This window comes from Coregonus clupeaformis, chromosome 1 (genome assembly GCF_020615455.1).
Source record: "Coregonus clupeaformis isolate EN_2021a chromosome 1, ASM2061545v1, whole genome shotgun sequence".
Classification (NCBI taxonomy): domain Eukaryota; kingdom Metazoa; phylum Chordata; class Actinopteri; order Salmoniformes; family Salmonidae; genus Coregonus; species Coregonus clupeaformis.
The window spans coordinates 74,634,272-74,652,073 of NC_059192.1; the positions used below are offsets into that span (position 1 = coordinate 74,634,272).

The 17,802-nt window shown below is 45.6% G+C and overlaps 1 long non-coding RNA gene across 1 annotated transcript; it reads left to right on the top strand.

Moving 5' to 3' along the window:
- The first annotated feature begins 165 nt into the window (after positions 1-165).
- LOC121584447 lies at positions 166-17,779 on the top strand. Its single transcript, XR_006003718.2, has 3 exons — positions 166-296; positions 14,685-14,768; positions 17,743-17,779. It is a non-coding gene; the product is annotated as an uncharacterized LOC121584447 (long non-coding RNA).
- Positions 17,780-17,802: the final 23 nt, after the last annotated feature.

A 17,802-nucleotide genomic window follows, 5' to 3' on the forward strand; every position in this document is an offset into this window, starting at 1 on the left:
TAGCACTGATCATTTCTTTATACACTTTTATTTGGAGTGTAGAATGATTTGCCGTCTAAATTGAAGACTCAAGAGCGACCCCTGTGTCTTATTGAATGCAAGTGAGGCAACGCAAAGCTTCCGCTTGACGATTACGTCGCCAACTTCCTCGGAACGTATCAGCAGGAGCCATTTTATTCCGCAAATGAAAACTTCGATCTCCTAAAAAAGACACAAGACATTCTCCTCCACATCAATTGCAGTGTGTCGTTGAACCGAATGATAAACGTCTTCATACAGCAAGGCGAAGGAATTGGGTAAGGTCTTTGAACTGGGAAGGGCAGTCTTGTTTTTAACGTACTAGCAGCATGGCTAGCTGAGTAATGTGTGCAGTGGTTGATGCAGTCATGTTATGTGCAGATTACAGCGAGCTAACTAGTTAGCTAGTGTGAGTGGTGACCGCAACACTAGACTATGTTTAACTGATTTAAATTACAAGATGACAGATTGTTCTGTATTTTCTTTCACCACCCCCGTTTCATCGGTTTGCCAGCTATCTTGCCTGTCAGATAACCGCAGACCTGTCAACTGCAGTGACACTGTCTCTGTGTAGTCTAGGCAGCCCATAGTGCATGGGCGCTAGGTCTGCTAGTGTGTGTGATGCTAGTTAGCCTCTCACAAATGAAAACCAATGTATCGCAGTTAACAGTAGTGCCTACTCTCTAATCAGTGAGCCTGCCAGTAACAGCTAGTGAACTGAACTCGATGTTTTAGTTGCGTGTATTGTGTTGTCTCAGAACCAGACATTTCACATTTTTGTTTTAACCCTAAACTGGCACACCTGATTCAATTAGTAAATTCATCATCAAGCCTTTTAGTAAGGGACAGTTTGAAATGTACTGTGTGGGGGGGTCAAATTATATATATTTTTGCTTTGGGGTGGGTTGTGTTTTTTTATTGGGCACAGGGGAGGGTAGTGCCGGTTTACATAAGCCCTTTTGCAGGGTTTTACTACACTGAACAAAAATGTTAACGCAACATGTAAAGTGTTGGTCCAATGTTTTATGAGCTGAAATAAAAGATCCCAGACATTTTCCATATGCACAAAAAGTGTATTTCTCTCAAATATTGTGCACAAATTTGTTTACATCCCTGTTAGTGAGGATTTATCCTTTGCCAAGATCAAGAAGTTGATTACACAGCATGATCATTACACAGGTGCACCTTGTTGGGGACACTAAAAGGCCACTTTAAAATGTGCAGTTTTGTCTCACACAATGCCACATACAGTGCATTCGGAAAGTATTCAGACCCCTTGACTTTTTCCACATTTTGTTATGTTACAGCCTTATTCTGAAATGGATTAAATAAGTATTCAGACCCTTTGCTATGATACTCGAAATTGAGCTCAGGTGCATCCTTTTTCCATTTATCATCTTTGAGACGTTTCTACAACTTGATTGGAGTCCACCTGTGGTAAATTCAATTGATTGGACATGATTTGGAAAGGCACACACCTGTCTATATAAGGTCCCACAGTTGACAGTGCATGTCAGAGCAAACACTAAGCCATGAGGTCGAAGGAATTGTCCGTAGAGCTCCGAGACAGGATTGTGTCGAGGCACAGATTTAGGGAAGGGTACCAAAACATTTCTGCAGCATTAAAGGTCCCCAAGAACACAATTACATTTACATTTTAGTCATTTAGCAGACGCTCTTATCCAGAGCGACTTACATAAGCAATTAGGGTTAAGTGCCTTGCTCAAGGGCACATCGACAGATTTTTCACCTAGTCGGCTCTGGGATTAGAACCAGCGACCTTTCGGTCACTGGCACAACGCTCTTAACCACTAAGCTACCTGCCGCCCCAATGTCCTCCATTGTTAAATGGAAGAAGTTTGGAAGCACCAAGACTCTTCCTAGAGCTGGCCGCCCGGCCTAACTGAGCAATCGGGGGAGAAGGGCCTTGGTTTGCCAAAAGGCACCTAAAGGACTCTCAGACCATGAGAAACAAGATTCTCTGGTCTGATGAAACCAAGATTGAACTCTTTAGCCTGAATGCCAATCGTCACGTCTGGAGGAAACCTGGCACCATTCCTACGGTGAGCCCTACGTTTTTTCAGCGGCAGGGTCTGGGAGACTAGACAGGATCGAGGGAAAGATGAACGGAGCAAAGTACAGAGAGATCCTTGATGAAAACCTGCTCCAGAGCACTGGACTGTAGGCTATATGTAAAAATGAAAAACCACAAAACACCACAATTCAAGTGTTACAGAATGCACCATCACAAAGAAATGCATTCATATTTTGTTAATGCAGGTCTTTAGAAACAATAAAAAATGAATAAATTGTATTTAAAAAGAACAGAATCATATTTTAAGTTGTATTATGTTACTAGTCTGTGCTTAACCTATGGCTATGCTGCCGCAAGTGCTCACATGTAGAACGCATGGAATAGCGGCTGGAATATTCTACAAAAAAGCGATTTTTGAAATGGGGCCCATGCCTTCATTTAAAGTTGTTTGGCAAATGTATGTGTTTTAGAAACCTTAGAACCTGCTCTTTACGATACGTTATGAAATCAAAACGTCTTACCTGCATGAAGGATGATTTGAAAAAAGTTGCTTTTTGGTAAGCTTCGTTCCCTTTATGAATTACCCACACTGCACTGCAGTCTCTTCATTCACAAGGCAATTGATAATATTGTCACCTATCAGACTATTGTCAATTTAGTCTTGTCTTTAGGCTACATCTGTTATTGTAGACCAATGTGTGAAATTCGTTTTTATATAGTTTAGGTGTAGTTTCGATTGGACATTGTCAGATGGCAGCCAACTGATGAAGGAAGGGCAGGGGGGAAACAATTATATGTCCTCATAACACAAACTCTGTGATATCGAAATTTTAACAACGGCAGTGTGAATGGACTTATTTAGGGAAAGTCAAGACATGACTTTGAAAATGGCAGAGAAATTAAAATGCTACATTCATTTGACCTCAATGATGCTCTCTGAGTTTTTAGTTAGTAATCTATGATTACGCTAATCTCTCCTCGTTCATCTTTCAATCACCCACGTGGGGTTGTATGCTCCTGACAAACAATGAGTAGATGGGAGAGGTGGGACTTGCATTGTGCCAAGCGTCTCAAATGGAACAAAGTTCTATTTTGGCGCTTAGCTACACAGACGCTCATCCACGTGTGGTTGAAATGATTGAATAACATATGTGTAAATGTAATTTGCAACGCTGGTTCATTCAACGTGGCCGGTGTGGCTATACAACATGCTAGCTAGGCTTGGGCGGTATCCAGATTGTCATACCGTCCTTCTCTCATCTCGGGATTTACGGTATACCGGCATAGCACAAAAGGGGGCACTAAAAATGCATGTAAAGCCTATTACCAGAATGCTAACAAAATGTGCACAAATTAATAGCGAAATCACATAGACGCTGTTAGCTAAAAAGCGAAAATGAACAAATGAATTGCAAAGACAGACAAATCCAGCTCATAAAGTTATACAAGCATAGCTAGTAGCTACCGAAAAGTCATTTTCGGTGAGTGTGGGCATTTACAAGCGAACAAGAATTTATTTGCAAATTAACAAAGTTGTGATGCATGCTTTTCTGAAGGGAGAGCAGCATTTGTACACAGAGAAGAGTGGAGGAGAAAAAAACGCTAGTAGGAAGCACAAGGAAAAAAATACATATCTGATGACAAACATTTAGTAGTGAATGTTTAACTTCATCACCTCATGTGCGCTGCACAACAGAGACTCGCCGATAGATATAGAACGCTATGGACTCACCAGCTCTCGCTTTCTCCCATTGTGCTATTTACAAACATGTGACTTAATTACTTTTTTATTTTTTTAATAACACTTGACTGGCTCAACTGTTCTGGTGAACTACGGTAAGCTTCATAATGTAAAATAATGTGACAGGTGAAATAAAGCAGATTGCGTTCTTCATCTCCTAACACGTTGCACAAGTTGACTGCAGGTATTAACTTAAGTAGCTACAAATATTCACATTTATTGAAGAACAAAGATAGTTTTGACGGTATTGGAAAAACACCCCTGTATACCGCTCAAGCCTAATGCTAACTAGCAATCATACCACACATAAAGTCATTCAAAGCTGCTCCAATTTTCAATATAACCGGAGAGGCCAGGTGCATCATTATACATGAAAGGACAGTGAAGACATGAGACATGCAGATCAAAAAGCTCCCCTATTGATCTTGTTTTAGGGACAATACAATGATCCTACCTAGACTAGCTTACAACAACAACACCACATTGCAATGAATAATTGCATTATTGTTTAAGTGAGTACAAAATGTTTTGAGTACAAAATTCTACTCTAGGCTGTAAACTGCAGTGAAAATGTCATAAAAAAGCCCTAATGATTTAATTTTAAGTATTTCATTCCATTCATTTCAATCAAATCAATCGAATGTATTTATAAAGCCCATTTTACAGCAGCAGATGTCAGAAAGTGTTTATACAGAAACCCAGCTTAAGACCCCAAACAGCAGCAATGCAGATGTAGAAGCACGGTGGAAAAACTCCCTAGAAAGGCAGGAACCTAGGAAGAAACCTAGAGAGGAACCAGGCTCTGAGGAGTGGCCAGTCCTCTTCTGGCTGTGCTGGGTGGAGATTATAAGAGTACATGGCCATTAAGGCCAGATTGTTCTTCAAGATGTTCAAAGGTTCATAGATGACCAGCAGGGTCAAATAATAACCACTGTGGTTATAGAGGGTGCAACAGGTCAGCACAGGGCTGGCTCCAGTCTTTTGGGTCCCTAAGCGAGATACCCATTTTGCCATGGGGTGGAGAGAAAGTTGTTCAGTTTTAAAGAATTTCCTGCAATTCTATACATTTTGGCATGACTTATGCCATGCTAATGATATCTGAGGGACTAACAAAATAAATGGGGGAGGTCAGGGCCCCTGGGCACGTGCCCAGTCGGTATTTGGCCGTGATTACTACAAGTTTAGATAAAAGGGTCTGAATACTTTCCTAATGCACTGTAACTCACTGAGGTCAACTTAGGTCAGTCATAAATGAGTGAGTGGGGATGAGGATAGACAAGGGGATGATAGACAAGGGGATGATAGAGCCAGAGGAAGATACTAGAGCCAGACCCTTGGGAAACCTGTACCACAGAGATAGCCAAGGAAGATACTTGACAGATCAAAGAAGGGAGCGATGAAAGTGGGAGTGAAGTGGTGCTGCCTGCAACACATCAAACAGGTCACTGGATGATGACACACACACACACACACCTGTCATCTGACAACAGTCTTGTTTGAAATAAGATAAGCTAGATTTCAGATTTTGCATAAGACTTCGTCAGAGCCTTATGAAGCTAATATGGTTAGGAAAACAATAGTGAATTGTTTTGAAATACTATGTTGTGATGATAATCTATCTTGCCAAGCTCTTTCTACTTATCACAAATTTGCCAGGTTTTTAAAACTCCTCTCCTCATCCCAGCAATTTGTCTTTAGATTTTGAATGGCCGTTTATCTCATGAACAGACTGGTGTGTTTTATTATGGAGGGAAGCGGTTGCCAGATTTAGATTTCTTTGTCGAGGCAAATCAAAGTTCTGCACCAATCATCCGATTCTAACCGCCACATCAGTAATCTGAACCACCCAGCCCATTTAAATCACCTCATAAACTTTGTCTCAATGAACTGTAACCTGTAGCCCCCACTCTTTCTATTGATAGATGCCATCACCTCTTGAGTTCTGCCTTCTATTTTCTCGGTTATTGTGACGTGGCCTCATGGGTCACAGACGAGGCTAGGTTTGTTGTGACATGGCCTCATGGGTCACAGACGAGGTTTGTTGTGACATGGCCTCATGGGTCACAGACGAGGCTAGGTTTGTTGTGACATGGCCTCATGGGTCACAGACGAGGTTTGTTGTGACATGGCCTCATGGGTCACAGACGAGGCTAGGTTTGTTGTGACATGGCCTCATGGGTCACAGACGAGGCTAGGTTTGTTTTGACATGGCCTCATGGGTCACAGACGAGGCTAGGTTTGTTTTGACATGGCCTCATGGGTCACAGACGAGGCTAGGTTTGTTTTGACATGGCCTCATGGGTCACAGACGAGGCTAGGTTTATTTTGACATGGCCTCATGGGTCACAGACGAGGCTAGGTTTGTTTTGACATGGCCTCATGGGTCACAGACGAGGCTAGGTTTGTTTTGACATGGCCTCATGGGTCACAGACGAGGCTAGGTTTGTTTTGACATGGCCTCATGGGTCACAGACGAGGCTAGGTTTGTTGTGACATGGCCTCATGGGTCACAGACGAGGCTAGGTTTGTTGTGACATGGCCTCATGGGTCACAGACATTTACATTACATTACATTTTAGTCATTTAGCAGACGCTCTTATCCAGAGCGACTTACAGGAGCAATTAGGGTTAAGTGCCTTGCTCAAGGGCACATTTACGTCATTTAGCAGACGCTCTTATCCAGAGCGACTACAAATTGGTGCATTCACCCTATAGCCAGTGGGATAACCACTTTACAATTATACTTTTTTTTTTTTTTGGGGGGGGGGTAGAAGGATTACTTTATCCTATCCCAGGTGTTCCTTAAAGAGGTGGGGTTTCAAATGTCTCCGGAAGGTGGTGAGTGACTCCGCTGTCCTGGCGTCGTGAGGGAGCTTGTTCCACCATTGGGGTGCCAGAGCAGCGAACAGTTTTGACTGGGCTGAGCGGGAACTATGCTTCCGCAGAGGAAGGGAGCCAGCAGGCCAGAGGTGGATGAACGCAATGCCCTCGTTTGGGTGTAGGGACTGATCAGAGCCTGAAGGTACGGAGGTGCCGTTCCCCTCACTGCTCCATAGGCAAGCACCATGGTCTTGTAACGGATGCGAGCTTCAACTGGAAGCCAGTGGAGTGTGCGGAGGAGGGGGGTGACGGAGAGAACTTGGGAAGGTTGAACACCAGACGGGCTGCGGCATTCTGGATGAGTTGTAGGGGTTTAATGGCACAGGCAGGGAGCCCAGCCAACAGCGAATTGCAGTAATCCAGACGGGAGATGACAAGTGCCTGGATTAGGACCTGTGCCGCTTCCTGTGTAAGGCAGGGTCGTACTCTCCGAATGTTGTAGAGCATGAACCTGCAGGATCGGGTCACCGCCTTGATGTTAGCGGAGAACGACAGGGTGTTGTCCAGGGTCACGCCAAGGCTCTTCGCACTCTGGGAGGAGGACACAACGGAGTTGTCAACCGTGATGGCGAGATCATGGAACGGGCAGTCCTTCCCCGGGAGGAAGAGCAGCTCCGTCTTGCCAGGGTTCAGCTTGAGGTGGTGATCCGTCATCCATACTGATATGTCGGCCAGACATGCAGAGATGCGATTCGCCACCTGGTTATCAGAAGGGGGGAAAGGAGAAGATTAGTTGTGTATCGTCAGTGTAGCAATGATAGGAGAGGCCATGTGAGGATATGACAGAGCCAAGTGACTTGGTGTATAGGGAGAAAAGGAGAGGGCCTAGAACTGAGCCCTGGGGACACCAGTGGTGAGAGCACGTGGTGCGGAGACAGCTTCTCGCCACGCCACTTGGTAGGAGCGACCGGTCAGGTAGGACGCAATCCAGGAGTGAGCCGCGCCGGAGATGCCCAGCTCGGAGAGGGTGGAGAGGAGGATCTGATGGTTCACTGTATCAAAGGCAGCAGACAGGTCTAGAAGGACAAGAGCAGAGGAGAGAGAGAGTTAGCTTTAGCAGTGCGGAGAGCCTCCGTGACACAGAGAAGAGCAGTCTCAGTTGAATGACCAGTCCTGAAACCTGACTGGTTTGGATCAAGAAGGTCATTCTGAGAGAGATAGCAAGAGAGTTGGCTAAAGACGGCACGCTCAATAGTTTTGGAAAGAAAAGAAAGAAGGGATACTGGTCTGTAGTTGTTGACATCAGTGGGATCGAGTGTTGGTTTTTTTGAGAAGGGGTGCAACTCTCGCTCTCTTGAAGACGGAAGGGACATGGCCAGCGGTCAAGGATGAGTTGATCAGCGAGGTGAGGTAGGGGAGAAGGTCACCGGAGATGGTCTGGAGAAGAGAGGAGGGGATGGGGTCAAGCGGGCAGGTTGTTGGGCGGCCTGCAGTCACTAGTCGCAAGATTTTATCTGGAGAGAGAGGGGAGAAAGAAGTCAAAGCATATGGTAGGGCAGTGTGAGCAGGACCAGCAGTGTCATTAGACTTAACAAACGAGGATCGGATGTCGTCAACCTTCTTTTCAAAGTGGTTGACAAAGTCATCCACAGAGAGGGAGGAGGGGGTGGGGGGGAGGATTCAGCAGTGAGGAGAATGTGGCAAAGAGCTTCCTAGGGTTAGAGGCAGATGCTTGGAATTTAGAGTGGTAGAAAGTGGCCTTAGCAGCAGAAACAGATGAAGAAAATGTAGAGAGGAGGGAGTGAAAAGATGCCAGGTCGGCAGGGAGTTTAGTTTTCTTCCATTTCCGCTCAGCTGCCCGGAGCTCTGTTCTGTGAGCTCGCAATGAGTCATCAAGCCACGGAGCTGGAGGGGAGGACCGAGCCGGCCGGGAGGATAGGGGACACAGGGAGTCAAAGGATGCAGAAAGGGAGGAGAGGAGGGTTGAGGAGGCAGAATCAGGAGATTGGAGGGAGAAGGATTGAGCAGAGGGGAAGAGATGATAGGATGGAAGAGGAGAGAGTAGTGGGAGAGAGAGAGCGAAGGTTGCAGCGGCGCGTTACCATCTGTGTAGGGGCAGAGTGAGTAGTGTTGGAGGAGAGCGAGAGAGAAAAGGATACAAAGTAGTGGTCGGAGACATGGAGGGGAGTTGCAGTGAGATTAGTAGAAGAGCAACATCTAGTAAAGATGAAGTCAAGCGTATTGCCTGCCTTGTGAGTGGGGGGATGGTGAGAGGGTGAGGTCAAAAGAGGAGAGGAGTGGAAAGAAGGAGGCAGAGAGAAATGAGTCAAATGTAGACGTAGGGAGGTTGAAATCCCCCAAAACTGTGAAGGGTGAGCCATCCTCAGGAAAGGAACTTATCAAGGCGTCAAGCTCATTGATGAACTCTCCAAGGGAACCTGGAGGGCGATAGATGACAAGCATATTAAGCTTAAATGGGCTAGTGACTGTGACAGCGTGGAATTCAAATGAGGAGATAGACAGATGGGTTAGGGGAAAAATTGAGAATGACCACTTGGGAGAGATGAGGATTCCTGTGCCACCACCCCTCTGACCAGATGCTCTCGGGGTATGCGAGAACACATGGTCAGACGAGGAGAGAGCAGTAGGAGTAGCAGTGTTTTCAGTGGTAATCCATGTTTCCGTCAGCGCCAGGAAGTCGATGGACTGGAGGGTAGCATAGGCTGGGATGAAGTCAGCCTTGTTGGCGGCAGAACGGCAGTTCCAGAGGCTGCCTGAGACCTGGAACTCCAGGTGTGTGGTGCGTGCAGGGACCACCAGGTTAGAGAGGCAGCAGCCACGCGGTGTGAGGCGTTTGTGTAGCCTGTGCGGAGAGGAGAGAACAGGGATAGGCAGAGGCATAGTTGACAGGCTGCAGCAGATGGCTACAATAATGCAGAGGAGATCGGAATGAAATGAACTAAACATCTGGGAAAGGAGAGAGCAGGCCTCCCTCACCAAAAAAAAAATATATATATATATATAACTCTCCCAACTTCCACCTCAGAAACTATAATTGTTTCACTGAACCACCCGAGTAAAACTCTCCCAACTTCCACTTTAGAAATTAGAATTGTTGTAAACTACAGCAGACTGTTATCAGTAGCTGTAATTAAGTACAGCAGCTACCAACCACCTAACGTTAATGCCTCGGATGAGGTTAGAAAAACAGCTGAATGGTAGCAGCTAGCTGGCTCAATCACAGGTACTCTTAAGCATGAAATAACATTGGAAACAATTAACCACAGTTGCAAAAAGTTACCAGTAGCTACCCGCTAGCTAGCTAGCTAGCTTTGTTGGTCCAAGTAGTGGGTAAGCTAGCCTCAGTGTTCGCCGGGGTCTGCCGAATACAATACTTACCTACAATAATTACCTACAATAACCTTCAATAACTACATGAGTAAGCTACCTATAATACCAAACTACAATACCTACCTACAATCTAAATACATGGTTTAAGCTTAACTCAACACCATATAAGAAGCCAAGCTTACCTTTCATAACGCAGCAATGATTAAACGTTGGGTAGCTAGCACAAAGATATTGTATTTAGCTACCACAGTACAGCCAGCTGGTAGTGTTGGCTGGCTAGCAATGGCTGCTGTGTTGACTTTGTTTGAAAAACGGCGTCGCTGCGAAAGAATGTAGCTGGCTAAAAGGATATTGTTTTTAGTTGCTACCGTTGCTAATAGCTACTCGCCAGCTAATCCAGGAGGTGAGTTAGCTAGCTAGCTTCGTGCTACACCCGGCACCGCCGAATACAAAAGTAACCTACAATAACTTCACAACAGCTACCCACAACAGCCCACGATGCCTACCTATACTACTTAATAATATACAGCCCACGATGCCTACCTATAATACCTAACTACAATCCAAATACATAGTTTAAGCCTTACTCGACAAAGCCCAAGCTATGTATAAAGCCAAACTGGCAGACTGCAATCAGTAGCCGTAATTAAGTACAGCAGCTACCAACCACCTAACGTTAATGATAATGAGGTTAGAAAAACAGCTGAATGGTGACGGCTAGCTGGCTCAATCACAGGTACTCTTAAGCGTGAAATAACATTGGAAACAATTAACCACTGTTGCTAAAAGTTACCAGTAGCTACCCGCTAGCTAGCTAGCTAGCTTTGTTGGTCCAAGTAGTGGGTAAGCTAGCCTCGTGCTTCGCCGGGTCCGCCGAATACAGTCCTTACCTACAATAATTACCTACAATAACCTACAATAACTACCTGAGTAAACTACCAATAATACCTAACTACAATACCTACCTACAATCTAAATACATGGTTTAAGCTTTACTCAACACCATATAAGAAGCCAAGCTTACCTCCTGCTAGAGAAAACACAACCTCTCCCAACCTCTCCTCTCCCGGCATGTCACAGACGAGGCTAGGTTTGTTGTGACATGGCCTCATGGGTCACAGACGAGGCTAGGTTTGTTTTGACATGGCCTCATGGGTCACAGACGAGGCTAGGTTTGTTTTGACATGGCCTCATGGGTCACAGACGAGGCTAGGTTTGTTTTGACATGGCCTCATGGGTCACAGATGAGGCTAGGTTTGTTTTGACATGGCCTCATGGGTCACAGACGAGGCTAGGTTTGTTTTGACATGGCCTCTTGGGTCACAGACGAGGCTAGGTTTGTTTTGACATGGCCTCTTGGGTCACAGACGAGGCTAGGTTTGTTTTGACATGGCCTCATGGGTCACAGACGAGGCTAGGTTTGTTTTGACATGGCCTCATGGGTCACAGACGAGGCTAGGCTAGGTTTGTTGTGCCTGGCTGTCTCTAGTAAATAGAAGTACCACCAACAACAGCCACTTTTTTTTATTATTATTTTTATCAGCAGCTGCCTGGCAGGAAACAGCCAGTCTGGCCAGCTGGCTGAGGGAGTAGAGCCAAGCCGAGCAGACTGCCACTGTAGTGAACTCTATGACATGAGCCATAATAACGTCAGCTGGCATTGGCCTTATCTCCGGTCGTTTTTGTTGGCCTGTTTTAGTCACAGAGAAGCCAACTGCAGTAGCTGGGATTGGGAATGAGGGTCAATGTCCACAGCACAGCACAATATACTGTGACTGGGCTGTGACTTGCTGCAAAAGGACTGGATATATTTCTGACTGACACTCATCAGGAGGGTGACCAGACCACCTTGACTGAACAGAGAGGAGAGGACTGGGTATTTACCCAGACACCCTGACTGAACGGAGAGGAGAGGAGAGGACTTGGTATTTACCCAGACACCCTGACTGAACAGAGAGGAGAGGATAGGACTGGGTATTTACCCAGATACCCTGACTGAACAGAGAGGAGAGGACTGGGTATTTACCCAGACACCCTGACTGAACGGAGAGGAGAGGAGAGGACTGGGTATTTACCCAGGCACCCTGACTGAACAGAGAGGAGAGGAGAGGACTGGGTATTTACCCAGACACCCTGACTGAACAGAGAGGAGAGGAGAGGACTGGGTATTTACCCAGACACCCTGACTGAACAGAGAGGAGAGGAGAGGACTGGGTATTTACCCAGATACCCTGACTGAACAGAGAGGAGAGGAGAGGACTGGGTATTTACCCAGATACCCTGACTGAACAGAGAGGAGAGGAGAGGAGAGGACTGGGTATTTACCCAGATACCCTGACTGAACAGAGAGGAGCGGAGAGGAGAGGACTGGGTATTTACCCAGACACCCTGACTGACCAGGGAGGAGAGGACTGGGTATTTACCCAGACACCATGACTGAACAGAGAGGAGAGGACTGGGTATTTACCCAGACACCCTGACTGAACAGAGAGGAGAGGAGAGGACTGGGTATTTACCCAGCTACCCTGACTGAACAGAGAGGAGCGGAGAGGAGAGGAGGGGACTGGGTATTTACCCAGACACCCTGACTGAACAGGGAGGAGAGGACTGGGTATTTACCCAGACACCCTGACTGAACAGAGAGGAGCGGAGAGGAGAGGAGAGGACTGGGTTTTTACCCAGACACCCTGACTGAACAGGGAGGAGAGGACTGGGTATTTACCCAGACACCATGACTGAACAGAGAGGAGAGGACTGGGTATTTACCCAGACTCCCTGACTGAACAGAGAGGAGCGGAGAGGAGAGGAGGGGACTGGGTATTTACCCAGACACCCTGACTGAACAGGGAGGAGAGGAGAGGACTGGGTATTTACCCAGACACCCTGACTGAACAGAGAGGAGAGGAGAGGACTGGGTATTTACCCAGACACCCTGACTGAACAGAGAGGAGAGGAGAGGACCGGGTATTTACCCAGACACCCTGACTGAACAGAGAGGAGAGGACTGGGTATTTACCCAGATACCCTGACTGAACAGAGAGGAGCGGAGAGGAGAGGACTGGGTATTTACCCAGACACCCTGACTGAACAGAGAGGAGCGGACTGGGTATTTACCCAGACACCATGACTGAACAGAGAGGAGCGGAGAGGAGAGGACTGTGTATTTACCCAGACACCCTGACTGAACAGGGAGGGGAGGACTGGGTATTTACCCAGACACCCTGACTGAACAGAGAGGAGAGGAGAGGACTGGGTATTTAGCTATATGTATTTTTAGATACTTGGCTGATCTATGACCACCTCTGTGTAATGAGGAAGGGGCAGTCCCAGACCCTGTGGCGGTGTGTGTTTTGTGTTCTTGACATACAGGCCTGTCATTGTTTCTCTGAATATGCTGGAGAACTATGGTTTTGTTATCTCAGGCTGGAGACATTCTGCTTTTATGCAATATTACAATATATTATGTTAACTGTTAGGCCTTATGTCTCCATCCTGCATCTGTATGCCAATAGTTGGTGATCTGGACCTTGTATTGTTCCTTTACGACTGCTGAGTCACCACAAACCCTATCAGTAGGATACTACTAGGTAGGAGCAGAAGGTAATCAGTCTTACACACCCTCATGCATTATCATGCACCGTACACTTAAACCCTTGTAGACGTTGCACTCAACAACCTTCAGCCTTATGAAAACACAAAACAACAGTATTTTAAAGCTGAATCGTAAACACCAAACACATTTACATACACACTATGCCTATAATCTCCATAGCCATCTACCATTAGGCCTAACTGGGCCCCACCTTGTCCCTTGTGTGGGTTTCCCTTTGATGAACACATGGTACTCATTGCTAATGCCTGTAGCAGAGCAGAGAGCACACACGCAGGGCCTGCCTGGCCATCTGGGCCCGGGCTTTGATTCTGCAGGCAGGTAGGAGCACGGTTGACATTTACCACGGTGTCTAGTCATGCATGACGTTTGTTTTCTCTCTCTGTGGGAACCAGGTACTTCCCTCTGTTTTGAATGTGAACAAACCTGTTGACCTCGATCTACAGTGGTCGCTGTGGTCAGTCACCAACTGTGCTCCTGGAGTGCAACAGGTTTTGTGCATGCTCACTGTTTTTGTTCCAGCCCAACACTAAAACACAATACCTTGATGAGTTGAGTCAGGTGTTTTAGCATGACTCGCACACACACCATCTGTCCAGACTTGCGTTGCCATTGTCAACCCAAGACCTGAGGAGAGTGCAGTAGAAGCTCTGTAGCTTAAACGGAGTCCTGCTGTGTTTTGTGTCTTGTTTGGTGCTGCCGTCACAGGTTGACCTTCAGTGAAAAGCCCCTTGTGTCTGAGAGCGTGTCCCGCTATCGTCTTTCCTTCTCTCTCTCTCTCTCTCTCTCTCGTCAAACGTCCGGAACATCCCTAATCCCATCGCCACAGAGACCGCAACCTGCTGTTGCTATAGCAACCGTCGCTTGCCGCCGCAGCGCAGTCCCTGTGTTTCTTTGCAGCATCTTCCTTAAGTCTCAATACCTCTGTTTTGGCCCATATAGCCTACAGTGTGCATGATTTTCTGATTGATACAAATCTTATGAAGGTTTGCGGTCAAGATCTTTGACATATTCAGATTTGCACAGAATGCTTTCTTAGTTCTCATCGAGCGTTAGTTGTAGTTTGTTGCAGAATGTCATTTAAAATGTTCTCTGTCTTCTCTTCCTAGATCGGTCTCCATGGCTTAGTGTGCTGTAGCAGCTGGACCCAGACAGAAGTCCCCTCCTTTCCTCCTTCACTTCTTCTAGCAGTGGTAAGGAATGGCATTATGAGAGAACGTTGCTGAATTGACTATTTTTATTAGCTATTTTAAAATATTGTCAAGACTCCTATTAGGCTATATAAACACCTTTTATCCTAACTGTGTCTGTATAACTGTATTCAGTTGTCTAGCAATAGTAACAGGTAGGCCTTTTAAAGTAAACAACCCATGGTAGAAAATTACCCTACTCCATTCAAATACAGGAGTTGGTTCCGATGATATCAGGCCGAAGTCGGATTTGAATGGCCAACTACTTCAATCTGGAAGATAGGAATCTGGAAGATATGTTTGTTTTCCTCCCCATGTGTTTCATGGACTCATGTTTCTTACTAAAAGAAACAGAAGGAGTTCAGGTGAAATCTAGGAGCTGAATCTGAGACTCAACAGCCTTTAAAAAAAATATGTATGTCCTCCCTCAAGTTGTGGGCTGCACTCAACATAACAGACACAACTCTCTGTGGAGTAAGTGGTCATGTCATGTGGAGTTAGGGATCATGTCAGCTCTTCATTAAATTGATCTGATTCTACTACAGTCATAACATTGCACCCTCCTCAACGTGACCCTAACATCACAGTCTGTCTCCATCCCACCTACACCTGTGACATAACACCTTGAATACCCAGGGCCTCAGGATCGAGTAACATTTCATTTGAACTGAACCGTGTTTTAACTGGCTCCGGTGGTGAGTTCGACTACCTCTTACAGTTTGGCTGAGGAGAGGTGGAAGGCGAGTGCTGCCTGACCAGAATATATGAATGATCTTGTCTGTTGAAGTGCAGTGTGTGTATTAGACGTACTTGTGGGGACACTTTGGGCAGCACATATTATCTAAAACAGGGATGGGCAACTTTGATGGGGGTGGGGTCACTTTGGTGGGGTCACAAACAAATAGAACTCATCATGAGGGACCGCAGTGGCTCCACTGACTCTTGTGTGTGGGTGAGACTGCTGGGTCTCTTAGCAACAGTGGCCACTAAGGAGTGGCTGCGTTCAAGTCACTGTACTCTGGAACAATGTTCCCTCAAATTCTGTTGGGTGCACTGAGCAAATTTTAAGTCTTGTGAGCGGAAACTTGAATTTTGTGCAACTTCCGGCGTGCGTTTACAGTGAACACTGTGGCTGTACCCTTACAGTTTTAGACAGTAGCCAATAGGCATTATGGCTATTTGAGCATAATGTAGGCCTACCAACAAAACCAATGGAGCAAATCCCATAACATTTTCACATGGAAATAGCTTTTGATTTCTATGCTATAGCCTACAGTAGCCTATATGTGGTGTTCACTACAGGCCTACATTGCATGAGACTTTTAAAAACGTTTTTACATTATGAAGGGCTTGACATTAATTCATGATTTTTTACTTGGATTTTTTTACATGGGCCAAATAGGTGACTGTAAATTGCATTGTGTTGTATGCTGTAATATGTAAGTAGTTTATTATTACCATACAGATAATTAGATAATGTAGGCTACCCCTCTGCCTATTGGCTTATTTGCATATTAAAGCCTGTCTCAAAATACAACACCGCCTCTTTAATGAAGAAATTTAGCCTACATGTTTTGTGCTCTTGTAGGAAGCAGTAACTCACCATTGCTGACCTATACTTATCGATAACTGGGCTAATAACTCACTAACTAACAAAGAATATCAACAAATGTGCACAAGTGGCTCTGCGCTCTGAACTGATCTGAAAAGCGCCTTCACTCACGGGTGATTGACCACTGGTGGGCTACTCCTGCCAATAGAATTCTACTCCGTTGCGCTCTGGCTCTGCCTACAACAAAATAACAGACTCAATCTTGCAAAGTTAGATGTATTTTGGTTTGTTGCATTGAAAAGGGGTTGATATAATGTTGATTCGATCACAGAAGAAACGTGGATGTATATAGTGCAAACTAATGGGGCGAATTCTGTGAAGTTCAATCTCTTGTTTGTCTGCGCGGCTTGGCATTTCTTCTGTACCGCAGTCCTGGAGGAGGTGCGTCGCCACGCACGCGTGCAGCTTAGAGGGAACATTGCTCTGGACCATAATGTTTACTATTGTCCAGCAGATGTAAACAATGAAGTTATTCAATTATTGAAGTGATTGACTGCTAAGGAATGGATATGTTTCTATCCAACAAGCCTCAAGATATTCACAGAAAACCCCAGATATGGTCAGCAGTATGGTATTGGTTAGTTGGTTACAGATCATCTTTTAGGTTGTTGTGAAAACAAAAGTTAAGGAATCGATTGTGTGAGTCCATGTATAGTCATGTGTCCTTTAAGTTGGTACATTGGTTGGTATGTTGGTGCTGTTTCTGAGTAAAGAGGCAAGGCAGAGTAAGGACGTTGCTGCATGGTGCCATGCCAATAACAACGTGTCAGGGTTGTTCCACTTGGCTGTAGATGCGGTTTCAAATGGCTGAATGGAGCTGATGGTGGAACCGGAGCCATCCGTCATACACTGGTTATGAGGTTATTAGGAACTATGGTTACCCAACTGTTTGTTTTGTTTTTCTCCCCTAAAGCCTCCCACTGTTTCAAACCACCATCATGACGTGATCGCCAGATTATAAGGCAGTAGGACAACTCTGGACGTGATGCATTCATCCTAGTGACAGCTTCTTTCTTATTATGACTGTTATTAAAACAATTATTTTCACTCTCACACACATGCATCAATAGTTCCTAAATGAATAACATGGGTAGAGAGTTCTTCCAGATGGTAGATTCTATATTAGACCTTCCGTACCACCGCGCCCAGTAGGTTGAAGAGTCATGTCATTGATGCCAACCTGGTAATCATGTTGAGTTGAGAAGAACACTGTTATCCCAGGGCATGTTGTAACATTCTTCACTGATTTTTATAATGCAGTAGTAAATGTTGATTCAGCCCTTTTCAACTCGTTCTGTTCTTTGTTTGTGTCTTGTTAAAATGAAAAAAATTAACCTGGATCCTCTTCTCGCTCTTCCCATGCAGAGATCACGTGACATCACCGTGGGACGGTAACCGCCCCTGCTAGACCCCTGACCCCCCGTG